At 55.7% G+C, this 15,214-nt stretch overlaps 1 protein-coding gene across 2 annotated transcripts in view; it reads right to left on the bottom strand.

Annotated features, from left to right (window-relative positions):
* Window positions 1–6,968, bottom strand: part of SPRYD3 (SPRY domain containing 3) — a 65,389-nt gene extending 58,421 nt beyond the window's left edge. The window contains exon 1 of one of the 2 annotated variants that reach the window (XM_075337228.1): window positions 6,884–6,968. The gene's annotated coding sequence lies outside the window, so the exon portion shown is untranslated. Of the gene's footprint in view, window positions 1–6,799 lie in introns of both variants that reach the window. The other variant, XM_075337230.1, reaches the window with a different exon arrangement.
* Window positions 6,969–15,214: the final 8,246 nt, after the last annotated feature.

Raw genomic sequence — 15,214 nt, 5'->3', positions numbered from 1 at the left:
CATTATTGACCGCGGGTGTCTTAGGCCGGGTATACATATCCGGCTTTTCGCTGGTTTGACGGATGCGGTGCACGCCAGTACAGTGTCCAGACCTGGGCAAGGGGCGGCCCGCAGGCCACATCCGGCCCGCCTACTCTCTGTGACCGGCCCGCCTGGCTCCGGGCGTCCTTGCTGGCCGGTCACTGATGAGGGCAATCTGACCTGTTGTCCGGAGCTCCAGGCTCTGGGCGGCCCGTGGTCAGATTGCCCTCATCACACGCTGCGTGCCGGCAAGGAACAGAGGACAGATACTGCAGCACCGCACAGTACAGCAGCGGAACGCAGGAATCTGTCCTCTGTTTCCTGCCGGCACTTTCTCTGTGACACACACACGCGCGCGCGCCCTGATGTCGTCAGTACGGCGCGCGTGTGTGTCATTTGAAAAGTTCCCGCCCCGGCAGGAGAAGAAGATGCAGCAGCCGGAGCCCGTACGGAGAGAGGAAGCAGCTCAGCGGGGGGCCGTACAAGAGAAGAAGGATGTCAGCGGGAGCCCGTACGGAGGTGCCTGAGGAGGGAAAGGTGAGTGGTGACTAGTAACCTGAGGGGACAATGGGGGGAGTGGAGGGGAGGGGGGGGATAACTGGTGAGTAATATTTGGGTGTAGTGATGTAGTATATGGCAATGTAGTTTTACAGGTGTAGTATATAGGGGTCTAGTGATGTATATGGGGGTGTAGTGATGTATATTACAGGTGTATATGGGGGTGTAGTGATGTATATTACAGGTGTATATGGGGGTGTAGTGATGTATATTACAGGTGTATATGGGGGTGTAGTGATGTATATTACAGGTGTATATGGGGGTGTAGTGATGTATATTACAGGTGTATATAGGGGTGCAGTGATGTATATTACAGGTGTATATGGGGGTGCAGTGATGTATATTACAGGTGTATATGGGGGTGCAGTGATGTATATTACAGGTGTATATGTGGATGTAGTGATGTATATTACAGGTGTATATAGGGGTGTAGTGATGTATATTACAGGTGTATATAGGGGTGTAGTGATGTATATTACAGGTGTATATGGGGGTGTAGTGATGTATATTACAGGTGTATATGGGGGTGTAGTGATGTATATTACAGGTGTATATGGGGGTGTAGTGATGTATATTACAGGTGTATATGGGGGTGTAGTGATGTATATTACAGGTGTATATGGGGGTGTAGTGATGTATATTACAGGTGTATATGGGGGTGTAGTGATGTATATTACAGGTGTATATGGGGGTGTAGTGATGTATATTACAGGTGTATATGGGGGTGTAGTGATGTATATTACAGGTGTATATGGGGGTGTAGTGATGTATATTACAGGTGTATATGGGGGTGTAGTGATGTATATTACAGGTGTATATGGGGGTGTAGTGATGTATATTACAGGTGTATATGGGGGTGTAGTGATGTATATTACAGGTGTATATGGGGGTGTAGTGATGTATATTACAGGTGTATATGGGGGTGTAGTGATGTATATTACAGGTGTATATGGGGGTGTAGAGATGTATATTACAGGTGTATATGGGGGTGTAGTGATGTATATTACAGGTGTATATGGGGGTGTAGTGATGTATATTACAGGTGTATATGGGGGTGTAGTGATGTATATTACAGGTGTATATGGGGGTGTAGTGATGTATATTACAGGTGTATATGGGGGTGCAGTGATGTATATTACAGGTGTATATGGGGGTGCAGTGATGTATATTACAGGTGTATATGGGGGTGCAGTGATGTATATTACAGGTGTATATGGGGGTGCAGTGATGTATATTACAGGTGTATATGGGGGTGCAGTGATGTATATTACAGGTGTATATGGGGGTGTAGTGATGTATATTACAGGTGTATATAGGGGTGTAGTGATGTATATTACAGGTGTATATAGGGGTGTAGTGATGTATATTACAGGTGTATATGGGGGTGTAGTGATGTATATTACAGGTGTATATGGGGGTGCAGTGATGTATATTACAGGTGTATATAGGGGTGTAGTGATGTATATTACAGGTGTATATGGGGGTGTAGTGATGTATATTACAGGTGTATATGGGGGTGTAGTGATGTATATTACAGGTGTATATGGGGGTGTAGTGATGTAGTATATGGGGATTGTTTGTGTATATATGTATATAGCGTGTGCGTGTGTGTATGTATGTGTGCGTGCGTGCAGAGAGAAAAGCCCGTAACTGCGAGTGGTACTGGAGTTACATCGGGTACCACGTGCTCTCTCCCCGCCCCCTGCAGCACCATACCGCCATTACAGGGCCTGATTGCGTTTCTCCGGTACCTGTTTGCATACATGTGACAGGTACCGGAGAAAACACGAGTCTGTGAAATAAAAATATTTTCCATATTTACCTGCTTTCTTCAGCTCTGCTGCCTCCCGCTCCTGACCACTGCTCATTCATTGAGTATTCACCGCACTCAGGACCTGGAAGCCGGAGCATTGCGATGACAGCACCAGGCACAGCACCGTTGAGGACATCACCGCAGGGACAGGTGAGTATTCTGCAAGCACAGTGACCTCCAGGAGGTCATCAGAGTTTCCAATGAGCTTTGATGACCATCCTGCGACACCCACGCTACAGCTTTATGGGTTCATCAGAGTTCATTGGGAACTGTGACGAGTCCCCGAGATGCTCCGGCTTCCAGGTTCTCAACATACACACACACACCTGTATACTCACCCAGCGATGCGGTCCCCAGCGCTGTCCTTGCTTCCAGCTGCTCACTGCAGTGAACATTCAGTGAGTATAATTACCAGCGATAAGGAGCGGGAGGCAGCAGAGCCAGAGGCAGCAGCGCTGGAGAGAGGTAAATATAGAAAATCTTTTTATTAAAAAAAGACCTGTGTTTTCTCTGGTATTTGTCACACTGTCGTCACACAGATCACATCAGTGTGCGATCCGTGTGACACCCGTGCTGCCAGAGAAAAAAAGGACATGTGTGCGTGCAAGGCCACGAGGGGTCACACAGTCCGTAACTTACTGTTTGTATATGAAGGGATAGTATATATGCTATATACAGTATTGGGTAAAACTGAGTTAATTATATTAGTCCGGCCCTCTAAAACCATCCCAATTTCTCATGTGGTCCCATGGGAAAATTAATTGCCCACCCCTGGTGTATACAGTACACTGGCAGCGCAACAAGAGCTGGTCACATGCTGTCATGTGACCAAAGCATGTGGCCCGGAAGTTGCGGCGCTGCCACTGTACTGTATCATACTGTACTGGCGTGCGCTGCATCCGTCAAACCAGCGAAAAGCCGGATGTGTGTACCCGGCCTTACTGATCCAAAAAGAGCGGGGGATCTGTACCTTACATTTCCATGAGAAATAACAGAAATGGTAAAAGGCAGAATTCAGCCAGGAGCTCCAGAGCTGGTATAGCTAGGGAAGGCAAAAAACATCGGGAGAGGTGACAAGTCCAGTATAAACAGAAGACGGCTCCATCCCAGCCAATATTGATAAGACGACCATCAGCGAGGCTGCGGGCCGGACCAGACCCATCCCAGCCAATATTATAACCACTATTGGCGAGGCTGCGGGCCGGACCAGACCCATCCCAGCCAATATTATAACCACTATTGGCGAGGCTGCGGGCCGGACCAGACCCATCCCAGCCAATATTATAACCACTATTGGCGAGGCTGCGGGCCGGACCAGACCCATCCCAGCCAATATTATAACCACTATTGGCGAGGCTGCGGGCCGGACCAGACCCATCCCAGCCAATATTAATACCACTATTGGCGAGGCTGTGGGCCGGACCAGACATGTCCTTGGGTCTCGGACCCACTCTCAGGTTCCCATTCACACAGGGCGCCATCAGATCTCCGAACACTGGAGCTGTCATTACAGGGACATGCACGCACGTCACCATAATGAAAGTCTCCCCTAATCCTCCATATTAATATTACTGACCCACTACATGGGGCACAGCGGCCATCACCTGCCCCCCCCCCCCTGTGCTCAGCACAGCGGCCATCACCTGCCTCCTGCAGGGCACAGCGGCCATCACCTGCCTCCTGCAGGGCACAGCGGCCATCACCTGCCTCCTGCAGGGCACAGCGGCCATCACCTGCCTCCTGCAGGGCACAGCGGCCATCACCTGCCTCCTGCAGGGCACAGCGGCCATCACCTGCCTCCTGCAGGGCACAGCGGCCATCACCTGCCTCCTGCAGGGCACAGCGGCCATCACCTGCCTCCTCCCGGGCACAGCGGCCATCACCTGCCTCCTCCCGGGCACAGCGGCCATCACCTGCCTCCTCCCGGGCACAGCGGCCATCACCTGCCTCCTGCAGGGCACAGCGGCCATCACCTGCCTCCTGCAGGGCACAGCGGCCATCACCTGCCTCCTGCAGGGCACAGCGGCCATCACCTGCCTCCTGCAGGGCACAGCGGCCATCACCTGCCTCCTGCAGGGCACAGCGGCCATCACCTGCCTCCTGCAGGGCACAGCGGCCATCACCTGCCTCCTGCAGGGCACAGCGGCCATCACCTGCCTCCTGCAGGGCACAGCGGCCATCACCTGCCTCCTCCCGGGCACAGCGGCCATCACCTGCCTCCTGCAGGGCACAGCGGCCATCACCTGCCTCCTGCAGGGCACAGCGGCCATCACCTGCCTCCTCCCGGGCACAGCTGCCATCACCTGCCTCCTCCCGGGCACAGCGGCCATCACCTGCCTCCTCCCGGGCACAGCGGCCATCACCTGCCTCCTCCCGGGCACAGCGGCCATCACCTGCCTCCTCCCGGGCACAGCGGCCATCACCTGCCTCCTCCCGGGCACAGCGGCCATCACCTGCCTCCTCCCGGGCACAGCGGCCATCACCTGCCTCCTCCCGGGCACAGCGGCCATCACCTGCCTCCTCCCGGGCACAGCTGCCATCACCTGCCTCCTCCCGGGCACAGCTGCCATCACCTGCCTCCTCCCGGGCACAGCGGCCATCACCTGCCTCCTCCCGGGCACAGCGGCCATCACCTGCCTCCTCCCGGGCACAGCTGCCATCACCTGCCTCCTCCCGGGCACAGCGGCCATCACCTGCCTCCTCCCGGGCACAGCTGCCATCACCTGCCTCCTCCCGGGCACAGCGGCCATCACCTGCCTCCTCCCGGGCACAGCGGCCATCACCTGCCTCCTCCCGGGCACAGCGGCCATCACCTGCCTCCTCCCGGGCACAGCTGCCATCACCTGCCTCCTCCCGGGCACAGCGGCCATCACCTGCCTCCTCCCGGGCACAGCGGCCATCACCTGCCTCCTGCAGGGCACAGCGGCCATCACCTGCCTCCTCCCGGGCACAGCGGCCATCACCTGCCTCCTCCCGGGCACAGCGGCCATCACCTGCCTCCTCCCGGGCACAGCTGCCATCACCTGCCTCCTCCCGGGCACAGCTGCCATCACCTGCCTCCTCCCGGGCACAGCGGCCATCACCTGCCTCCTCCCGGGCACAGCGGCCATCACCTGCCTCCTCCCGGGCACAGCGGCCATCACCTGCCTCCTCCCGGGCACAGCTGCCATCACCTGCCTCCTCCCGGGCACAGCTGCCATCACCTGCCTCCTCCCGGGCACAGCGGCCATCACCTGCCTCCTCCCGGGCACAGCGGCCATCACCTGCCTCCTCCCGGGCACAGCGGCCATCACCTGCCTCCTCCCGGGCACAGCTGCCATCACCTGCCTCCTCCCGGGCACAGCTGCCATCACCTGCCTCCTCCCGGGCACAGCGGCCATCACCTGCCTCCTCCCGGGCACAGCTGCCATCACCTGCCTCCTCCCGGGCACAGCTGCCATCACCTGCCTCCTCCCGGGCACAGCTGCCATCACCTGCCTCCTCCCGGGCACAGCGGCCATCACCTGCCTCCTCCCGGGCACAGCGGCCATCACCTGCCTCCTCCCGGGCACAGCGGCCATCACCTGCCTCCTCCCGGGCACAGCGGCCATCACCTGCCTCCTCCCGGGCACAGCTGCCATCACCTGCCTCCTCCCGGGCACAGCGGCCATCACCTGCCTCCTCCCGGGCACAGCGGCCATCACCTGCCTCCTGCAGGGCACAGCGGCCATCACCTGCCTCCTCCCGGGCACAGCGGCCATCACCTGCCTCCTCCCGGGCACAGCGGCCATCACCTGCCTCCTCCCGGGCACAGCTGCCATCACCTGCCTCCTCCCGGGCACAGCTGCCATCACCTGCCTCCTCCCGGGCACAGCGGCCATCACCTGCCTCCTCCCGGGCACAGCGGCCATCACCTGCCTCCTCCCGGGCACAGCTGCCATCACCTGCCTCCTCCCGGGCACAGCGGCCATCACCTGCCTCCTCCCGGGCACAGCTGCCATCACCTGCCTCCTCCCGGGCACAGCGGCCATCACCTGCCTCCTCCCGGGCACAGCGGCCATCACCTGCCTCCTCCCGGGCACAGCGGCCATCACCTGCCTCCTCCCGGGCACAGCTGCCATCACCTGCCTCCTCCCGGGCACAGCGGCCATCACCTGCCTCCTCCCGGGCACAGCGGCCATCACCTGCCTCCTCCCGGGCACAGCGGCCATCACCTGCCTCCTCCCGGGCACAGCGGCCATCACCTGCCTCCTCCCGGGCACAGCGGCCATCACCTGCCTCCCGCTCTCACAGCAGTGCGCTGCCATCACCTGCCTCCCGCTCTCACAGCAGTGCGCTGCCATATGCCTGTCATCTCCACAGAACTAATCCTATCCTGCACATTTCCCGGCTGCTCTTCTGCGCCATTCCATCCCCGCACTGACGTACCAGCTCCATCTTCTCCATGGTGCTCCGTCAGCAGCTCTACACCCACACGTCCCCGCCAGCATATGCCCACATCACAGCTCTTACCTTCCGCCATGGATACCATCAGTCACTTCTCCCCACTCTCGCCAGGGAGAACCAATCAATCACCACTCGTTTCACATTCAGTCAATCAGCGACGTCTATTACAAAAGACATACGGTTCAGCCAATAAAAAGCACGGTATTGTCCAGAAAGGCGGGAATAAGGACATAGGAGAACTTTTGCTCTACGTGTTCTAGAGTGAAAACCCTGTCAGTATGTGTTGTCTTCACAGCAGGCGCCATTTTATTTGCGCTGTTTTCTTAATGTAGGGTGACTTTTGAGCTACGGGAAAATGGAGACGAAGACACCTGAGCCTGCTGTTCCACGGAGACATTTGCTACACAGATTTTCCACTTGTAGGGAGAGGTTGTACTTTTAGCATGGTGATGTGGGATTTACCAGCGTACATGGGTATTACGTGTGAGTGGGTGACTCACTGGTGTGTGTTATATCCGTAGGCGAGCTCTGCAGAAATGCTGCCCGACCTGAGCGACCAGGTGTCATTACTGTGTCAGTTCTATTCGGTGTCAGATCTATTCGGTGTCAGATCTATTCGGTGTCAGATCTATTCGGTGTCAGATCTATTCGGTGTCAGATCTATTCGGTGTCAGATCTGCTGGCTGGGAATGCTTTACCCAGTATCACACATCTACAGGAGCAGAAACGTTCAGGACTTGTTCACACATTGCAGATTACTGCAGATTTTATAGCTGAATTTGTGAATATACAATCTGTAGAATGCAAAAGTGGAAAAGGTTAATTGACCTGCGCTGTAGACTGTAAATCCACAGTATGTTAATTTATGCTGTGGATTTCACCGTTGGCGCTGGATGGAAGCTGTGACAAATCTGGGATCTGCAGCCGATCTGGGGCACACGACTTACGTGATTGGACCTTTCATCAGTAATCAATCCGTCAATCCAGAATTTGCTTTGGAGCTGTGTGATCATCGAACGGAAGAAAAAAAAGCATAAAAAAATGGGATTGTCCAGAATAAGAAGAAAAATCTTCAGTCACTCTGTGTGGCTGCAGACTCCAAACTAGTAACAATGTGCACACGGTCGCAATTCCCTGGTATTTCCTATGGGGGGGTCATATGACAACATGTATGCGATTTACATACATACAGCAGGTGAAGATGGGATGGCACACGTCACCAATTTTTTAAGTAAATATATTTCTAAAGGTGCTATTGGCATGAATTTGTCGCCAGATGTCGGTAACGACACATCCAATCCACACAGGCAAAGAAATGAAAACATAGATGCCCATAAATTTAAACATCTGTAATGAGAAATGACACAGGGAAAATGTACTGAACACTTGAAGAAAGAGAGGTGCAAAAAGCCATGGAAAGTTATGACACCAGCTGAAATATATCAGTAATTAGAACACAATCCTGCCACTTAGTGAAAAATAATAGCTGGTTCAACTGATGGCCTATAATAAGGTGTCTCATTACCAAGGTGCCACACAAGAAACATCTCATGATCAGAAAAACCAGTGAGCTGTCTCAAAACCTTGGCAATCTTATTGTTGCTAAATGTACTGATGGCATTGTTTCAGAAGAATTTCTAAACTATTGAAGGTTCCACTGAGCACTGTTGGGGCCATAATCCAGCAGGGGAAAGAACATCATTTCACCATTAATGAACAATGACCAGGTGCTCTTTACAAGATTTCAGAGGCATGAAAAGAATTATCAAAAGAGTTGTCCAAGAGCCATGGACCACTTGTGGAGAGCTACAGAAAGACCTGGAATCAGCAGGTACAATTGTTTCAAAGAAAATAATGTCCTCAGCCTCCATGTCTCCATGCCCACCCACAACACAAGACTCCATTGCTGATTAAAAAGCATATTCAAGTGTGTATAAAATTTGCTAAACAACACTTAGACAAGTCTGTGAAAAAGGCAAGGGCCACACAGGGCACTAGTGTGATGCTCGCATGACACTCGGCTTGCGCTGGCAGCACAGCAGGAGCCGAGTGTCATGCGAGTATCCCTGCGACTGAGGTCTGAATGTGCGAGCGGACCTTAGCTGCGGGGGGCGGGCCGGCACGGAGGAGGGTAGGGAGGGATTTCGCTCCCTCTCTCCTCCGTAGCCGGCTATTGTGATTCTCGCTCTGCACGCGTGGTACACCGGTGTACGCGAGTGCAGTGCGATTTTTCTTTCGCCCCATTTACTTGAATGGGTCCGAGAGAAAAGAGTCTTGCATTACAGTCTCAGCATGCTGCAATGGTTTTCTTGGTCCAATTAGGGCTGAGAAAATAATTCCTCATGTGCGCTGACACACAGGCTAATATTGGTCCGAGTGGAATGCTGTTAGGACCAGGAGGACGGGTAGGCCCAGGAGGTGGATGCACTGGGCTGAACACCTCACCGAGGGCAAGGTGCCCGGTAGCCGGAGCACTACGGGTAGCAGGACAGTCCGTTCAGAGGAGTGGAGTGAAGAAGTCCCTGGGACCACGGAGTCTCTGAAGGTAGTCCGGGTGATGGAGCTCAGGTTCGGAGGCCGAGATGATGTCAGGCAGAATCCGGAACCAACGGAGCGAGGAGGTGGGTCACCACACGGATCCAGGGATCGGAGATGGCGGACGGTCACCGTTCGTGGTTCAGGAGTCGTCAGGACCGGTTGGCGAGACAGGAACGACTCTACAAGAGAGATAAGTGAGTACGAGGCAAAACACAGGGAGACCTGACTCCTAGCTTAGCAAACACGAAGAACAGGCCCCGCCCACTTGGAAAGGAACCCCCTATATACCCTGCACCTGAATCTTCAATATCCTGTTGGAGGACGCTGGCCCTTTAAGAGAGGGTCAATGACCGCGCGCGCGTCCTAATGCGCATGCGCGAGGCCCGGGTTCAAGAAGCCAGGATAGGGAGCAGTGCACAGGAGGCAGGAGCGCTCAGCATCGCAGATGGGCGCCGGGACCGAGGATCGGGTTGCCTGGAGGACGCAGGTGAGGATGCATGGAGGCCGTGGAGCGGGGGACGCCTTGCAAAGGAGCCGGGAAGCGTGGCAGGGGAGCGTGGCAGGGGAGCCAGGGAGCGCGGCAGGGGAGCCGGGGAGCATGGAAGGGGAGCCGGGGAGCGTGACAGTACCCCCTCCCCGCAGCCCCCCTCCCCGCAGCCGGGACAGGAAGGCACGTATCAGGGGAGTGCCCACATTCTCCCGGGGTTCCCAGGACCTATCCTCAGGACCATACCCAGCCCAGTCCACCAGGAAGAACTGTAAGCCCCGCACGGTTTTCATGGCCACGACATCCCTTACCGCATAGATGTCATCATCAGCAATAGGAGGAGGAGCAGAACTGTCAGCAGCGGAGAAGGGACCAAGGACAACCGGCTTGAGCAGGGAGACGTGGAAGGAGTTGGGTATTCTCATCGTGGCCGGGAGCTGCAGCTTGTAGGAGACCTCATTTATTTTGCTGATGACTTTAAACGGCCCGATTTAGCGAGGGCCCAGCTTGTATGATGGTAGCTTCAATCGGATGTACTTGGAAGCAAGCCAGACCAGATCTCCTGGAGAGAAACACGGAGGATCCAGACGCCTCTTGTCTGCGTGTCTCTTCATCCGCAGGGAAGCACGTCCAAGGGACGTCTTGACAGAGTCCCAAATTGTTGTAAAGTCACGGACTACAGCATCAGCAGCAGGGACATCCGAGGAAGAGGATACAGGTAATGGGACGGAAGGCTGAAGTCCGTAAACGACATGGAAGGGAGAGCTGGAGGAGGACTCACTGACGTGGTGGTTATGGGAGAATTCAGCCCAAGGAAGAAGCGTGGACCAGTCATCGTGATGGGCATTAACGTAGTGACGTAAGAAGGAGGTCAGGATCTGATTGACTCGTTCCACTTGGCCATTCGACTGAGGATGGTAGGCTGAAGAAAAGTCCAGAGCCACTCCCAGATGTTTGCAGAGAGCCCTCCAGAAGCGGGAGGTAAACTGAGTTCCTCTGTCGGACACAATGTGTGAGGGAAAGCCATGCAAACGGAAGATGTGCTGTATGTAGGCGTCAGCGAGCTCCTGGGCAGAGGGCAGTCCAGCCATAGGGATGAAATGAGCCATTTTGGAGAAACGGTCCACCACGACCCATATGACCGTATGTCCGGAGGACAAGGGCAAGTCTGTAATAAAGTCCATTGCTATGTGTTGCCACGGAACGGAGGGAATAGGCAGCGGCAGAAGACGACCATATGGCAGGTGTTTGGGTGTCTTGTTCCGGGCACAAGAGGGGCAGGCTGAGACAAAGGACGCGACGTCCGTGCGAAGGGATGGCCACCAATAGTGACGTATAATTGTATGCCATGTTTTCTTCTGACCGGCATGGCCGGCTATTTTCGAGGCATGGCCCCAGTGCAACACTTTTTGTCTGTCAGGTACTGAGACATAGGTCTTCCCGGGCGGTATCTGGGCCAGAGAGACAGGAGCCACCGGAATGATTTTGGTTGGGCAGATGATGGGCTGGGATGTCTCCTCCTCCTGTTCCATGGGCACGAATGACCTGGACAAGGCATCTGCTCGCACATTCTTATCCGTGGGCCGAAAATGGAGCTGAAAATCGAACCTGGCAAAGAACAAGGACCACCTGGCTTGTCGTGGGTTCAGTCGCTGAGCAGACCGCAGGTATTCCAGGTTCTTGTGGTCCGTGTAAATGATCACGGGGTACACTGCTCCCTCCAGAAGGTAGCGCCATTCCTCCAGGGCCAGTTTGACTGCTAATAGCTCTCGGTCACCGATGGTGTAGTTGCGTTCAGGTGCTGAGAAGCTCTTGGAGAAGAAACCGCAAGTAACCATCTTCCCAGAGGAGGACTTCTGCATGAGTACTGCTCCGGCTCCAGAGGAGGAGGCATCCACCTCCAAGGTGAACTGTCGGTTTAACTCAGGACGGTGGAGGACCGGAGAGGAAGCAAATGCCCGTTTCAGGGAGCCAAACGCGGCGTCGGCCGCAGGTGACCAGTCCTTTGGATTAGCCCCCTTCTTGGTCAAGGCAGAGAGAGGTGCAGTCAGGGCAGAGAAGTGAGGGATGAACTGACGGTAATAGTTCGCAAATCCAAGAAACCGTTGGATTGCCTTCAGTCCGGAAGGGGGGGGGGGCAGTTGAGAATGGAAGAGACCTTCTCCAGATCCCTCTGCAGGCCGGTATCGGAGATTACGTAACCCAGGAAGGGAAGAGAAGACTGCTCGAAGACACACTTCTCGTACTTGGCGTACAAACGATTCTCTCGCAGTCTTTGCAGTACCAGCTGCACGTTTTCTCTGTGAGTCTGGAGGTCCGGAGAGAAGACCAGGATGTCATCCAGATACACCACCACACAAACGTAGAGAAGGTCCCGGAACACGTCGTTCACTAATTCTTGAAAGACCGCCGGTGCGTTACACAGGCTGAAGGGCATCACACAATACTCGTAGTGCCCATCGCGAGTGTTAAATGCGGTCTTCCATTCGTCCCCAGAGCGGATGCGGACCAGGTTGTAGGCACTCCGAAGATCCAACTTGGTAAACACACGAGCTCCTCTAAGCCGATCAAACAATTCGGGGATGAGCGGCAGGGGGTATTTATTCTTCACGGTGATTTGGTTCAATCCCCATTAGTCAATGCAGGGGCGCAGGTCGCCCTCTTTCTTCTTGACGAAGAAGAAGCCTGCTCCAGCAGGAGAGGAGGATCTCCGGATGAATCCCCTTGCCAAGTTCTCAGTGATGTAGGCAGACATGGCCCTTGTTTCAGCAGGGGACAAAGGATATATCCGTCCTCGAGGTGGTGTGGTTCCCAGGAGTAGGTCGATGGCACAGTCGTATGGACGATGTGGCGACAGTACCTCTGACTCCTTTTTATCAAAGACGTCCGCGAAGGACCAATAGGCTGAAGGCAGTCCTGGTAGGGACTCCGGGACCGGAGGTCGTCGGATGGGCTGTATGGACCTCAAGCAGTTCTCGTGGCAAGAGGGGCCCCAGCGGGTAATTTCGCCAACGCGCCAGCTGACCGACGGTTCATGTGTCCGTAACCAGGGGAGTCCCAGCAGGATTTGATGAGACATATGCGGGAGGACGTAGAGAGCGATTTTCTCAGTGTGCAGGGCACCGATGCGTAGTACAACAGGCTTGGTGATCCAAGTGATGGTGTCAGAGAGGGGTCTCCCATCTACGGAGGCAATCACGAGGGGTTTGTCGAGTGGAGTAACCGGTACCAGGTACTTGTCCACCGTGGCCTGCTGGATGAAATTGCCTGCTGCCCCAGAATTGAGGTACGCCTCTGCCGTGAACCGCGTCTCTCCTGCTGTCACTTGCACAGTCCACGTAACCGGGTCTGAGAGAGTCCCAGCACCTAGGGTGGCCTCTCCTACCAACCCTAGGCTTTGGAGTTTCCCGGCCTCTCTGGACAGGAACGTAGCAGGTGTGTGCCCTCTCCGCAGTAGAAGCAGAGGCCCTTTGCGAGCCGTTCTGCTCGGCGTTGTTCGGACTGCCGCAAACGGTCAATCTGCATGGGCTCGTGGACAGAGACACCAGACGACGCTGACTGAAGTACGGCGGGCTTCTGCGGAGGAGAGGAATGCCGTATCGGACGTCTCTCACGGGACACCTCTTTGGATCGTTCCTGGAATCTGAGGTCCACGCGGGTGGCTAGTGCGATCAGGGCATCCAGGGTGGAAGGAACATCGCGGCCTGCCAGCTCGTCCTTAATACAACTGGAGAGTCCTTCCCAGAAGGCGGCGGTGAGGGCCTCATTGTTCCACCCTAATTCTGAGGCCAAGGTGCGGAAGCGGATGGCATATTGGCCCACCGTCGAGGTCCCCTGACGTAGCCTGAGGAGTGATGAGGCGGACGCGGCGGCACGTCTGGGTTCGTCAAAGGTGGTTCTAAACGCCTGCAGGAATTCCTGGATGTTAGTAGTTACAGGGTCCTCCTTCTCCCACAAGGGGTTCATCCAGGCCAGTGCCTCACCCTCTAGATGGGACATCACAAACGCCACCTTGGCTTGGTCGGAGGCAAACAGGTGCGGCAGCAGCTTGAAGTGGAGGGAGCACTGTTACGAGGGGGACCCGGGGAAGCGTGCCAAGATGGGGAATGGACAGCTTCCGCCGGTCAAGGTCCACTGTGCGGTGTAAGGGACCGCTGCTATGGTGGGTGAAGAGTGAGCGGGTTGCTGCTAGCGATCGTCTGGAATGTCACAGACGATCTATGTACACCGGTCTGCCCTAACCCGTGTGGGTTGTATGGCAGGGATCACACGGCTCGGTGTACCTGTTGCACGGGGAAGCACAGAGGTGCCCACGCACGTGTGCCAGTGGAAGTCACGAGAATATGGCACGAGGGTAGCACAGAGGTGCCCACGCACGTGTGCTTTCAATAACCAGGTGAGTCCAGTGGAGACTCGAGGCGCTCACCTGGGACAGGAACACGGCCTGTAGAAGGAGCTACTGCTGGAGCAGCAAGGCAGGGACACGGCCTGCAAACCAGGTGCTGCCTAAGCAGCAAGGGCCAAGCCCACAGAAGAAGATAATGCCTGAGCAGTGGCGTGGCAGCACGCTACCAGACATCCAAACATAGAAGGACGGTCGCGCGCCGCCATGATGGCAGGAGGAGCTTTTAAGGAGGTGTAGCTCCAGCCAAGGGCGGGCGCGAGGCGGAGATGACGGACTTGACCCAATCAGGATCCACGACATCCCAGCCTGGCCAGTCAGGATTCACCACGTCACCAGCCTTGTCATCAAGCCGTGTGACGTCAGTGGGCGAATCAGGATCCACCAAGCATAGCACATGCTCACCCTCCTGCCTCTGGGAAATAGAGGCGGGATCCTCAGTCTCACAATGTGTAGAGATAACGGGAGTCTCACTGCTTCCCTGAGCAGCAAATCTCTGCACATTGCGCAACCTCACAGACCTTCGAGGCTGCTGAGCAGGAGGAGCTGTGGCAGGCAAGGAATGGGAGACCGCCTCATTTCTTGCAACAGGAGTACCACTAGGTGTCACCCTTGTGCTGCCTCTCTGAGGAGGTTTCTCCTGCACTCTGCGCAGTCTGGCAGACCTTCGGCGCTGCGGAGCAGGAGCGCTCGTGGCAGGCAAGGAGACTGTCTCATTCCTTGCCACAGGAGAGCCACGAGGTGTAACATTACCCCCCCGTCTAGGCCCCCCCCCTGCCCGTGCTCGAAGGCCGCTATCAAACCCGGGGCGTGGATATGATCCTCCAATTCCCAGGATCTATGCTCCGGACCACGGCCGACCCACTCCACGAGGTAGTACCTCCTGCCCCGTATAACTTTTGTCTCCACAAGCTTCGCCACCTCAGAGTCGTCGGGCGGGGAGTCAGTTTGAGGCGTCAGGGACCCCGAG

The sequence above is a fragment of the Anomaloglossus baeobatrachus genome, chromosome 2 (genome assembly GCF_048569485.1).
Source record: "Anomaloglossus baeobatrachus isolate aAnoBae1 chromosome 2, aAnoBae1.hap1, whole genome shotgun sequence".
In the NCBI taxonomy this organism is placed as follows: domain Eukaryota; kingdom Metazoa; phylum Chordata; class Amphibia; order Anura; family Aromobatidae; genus Anomaloglossus; species Anomaloglossus baeobatrachus.
The sequence above is the reverse complement of the archived record's forward strand: the minus strand, read 5'-3'. Positions and strand labels throughout refer to the sequence as shown.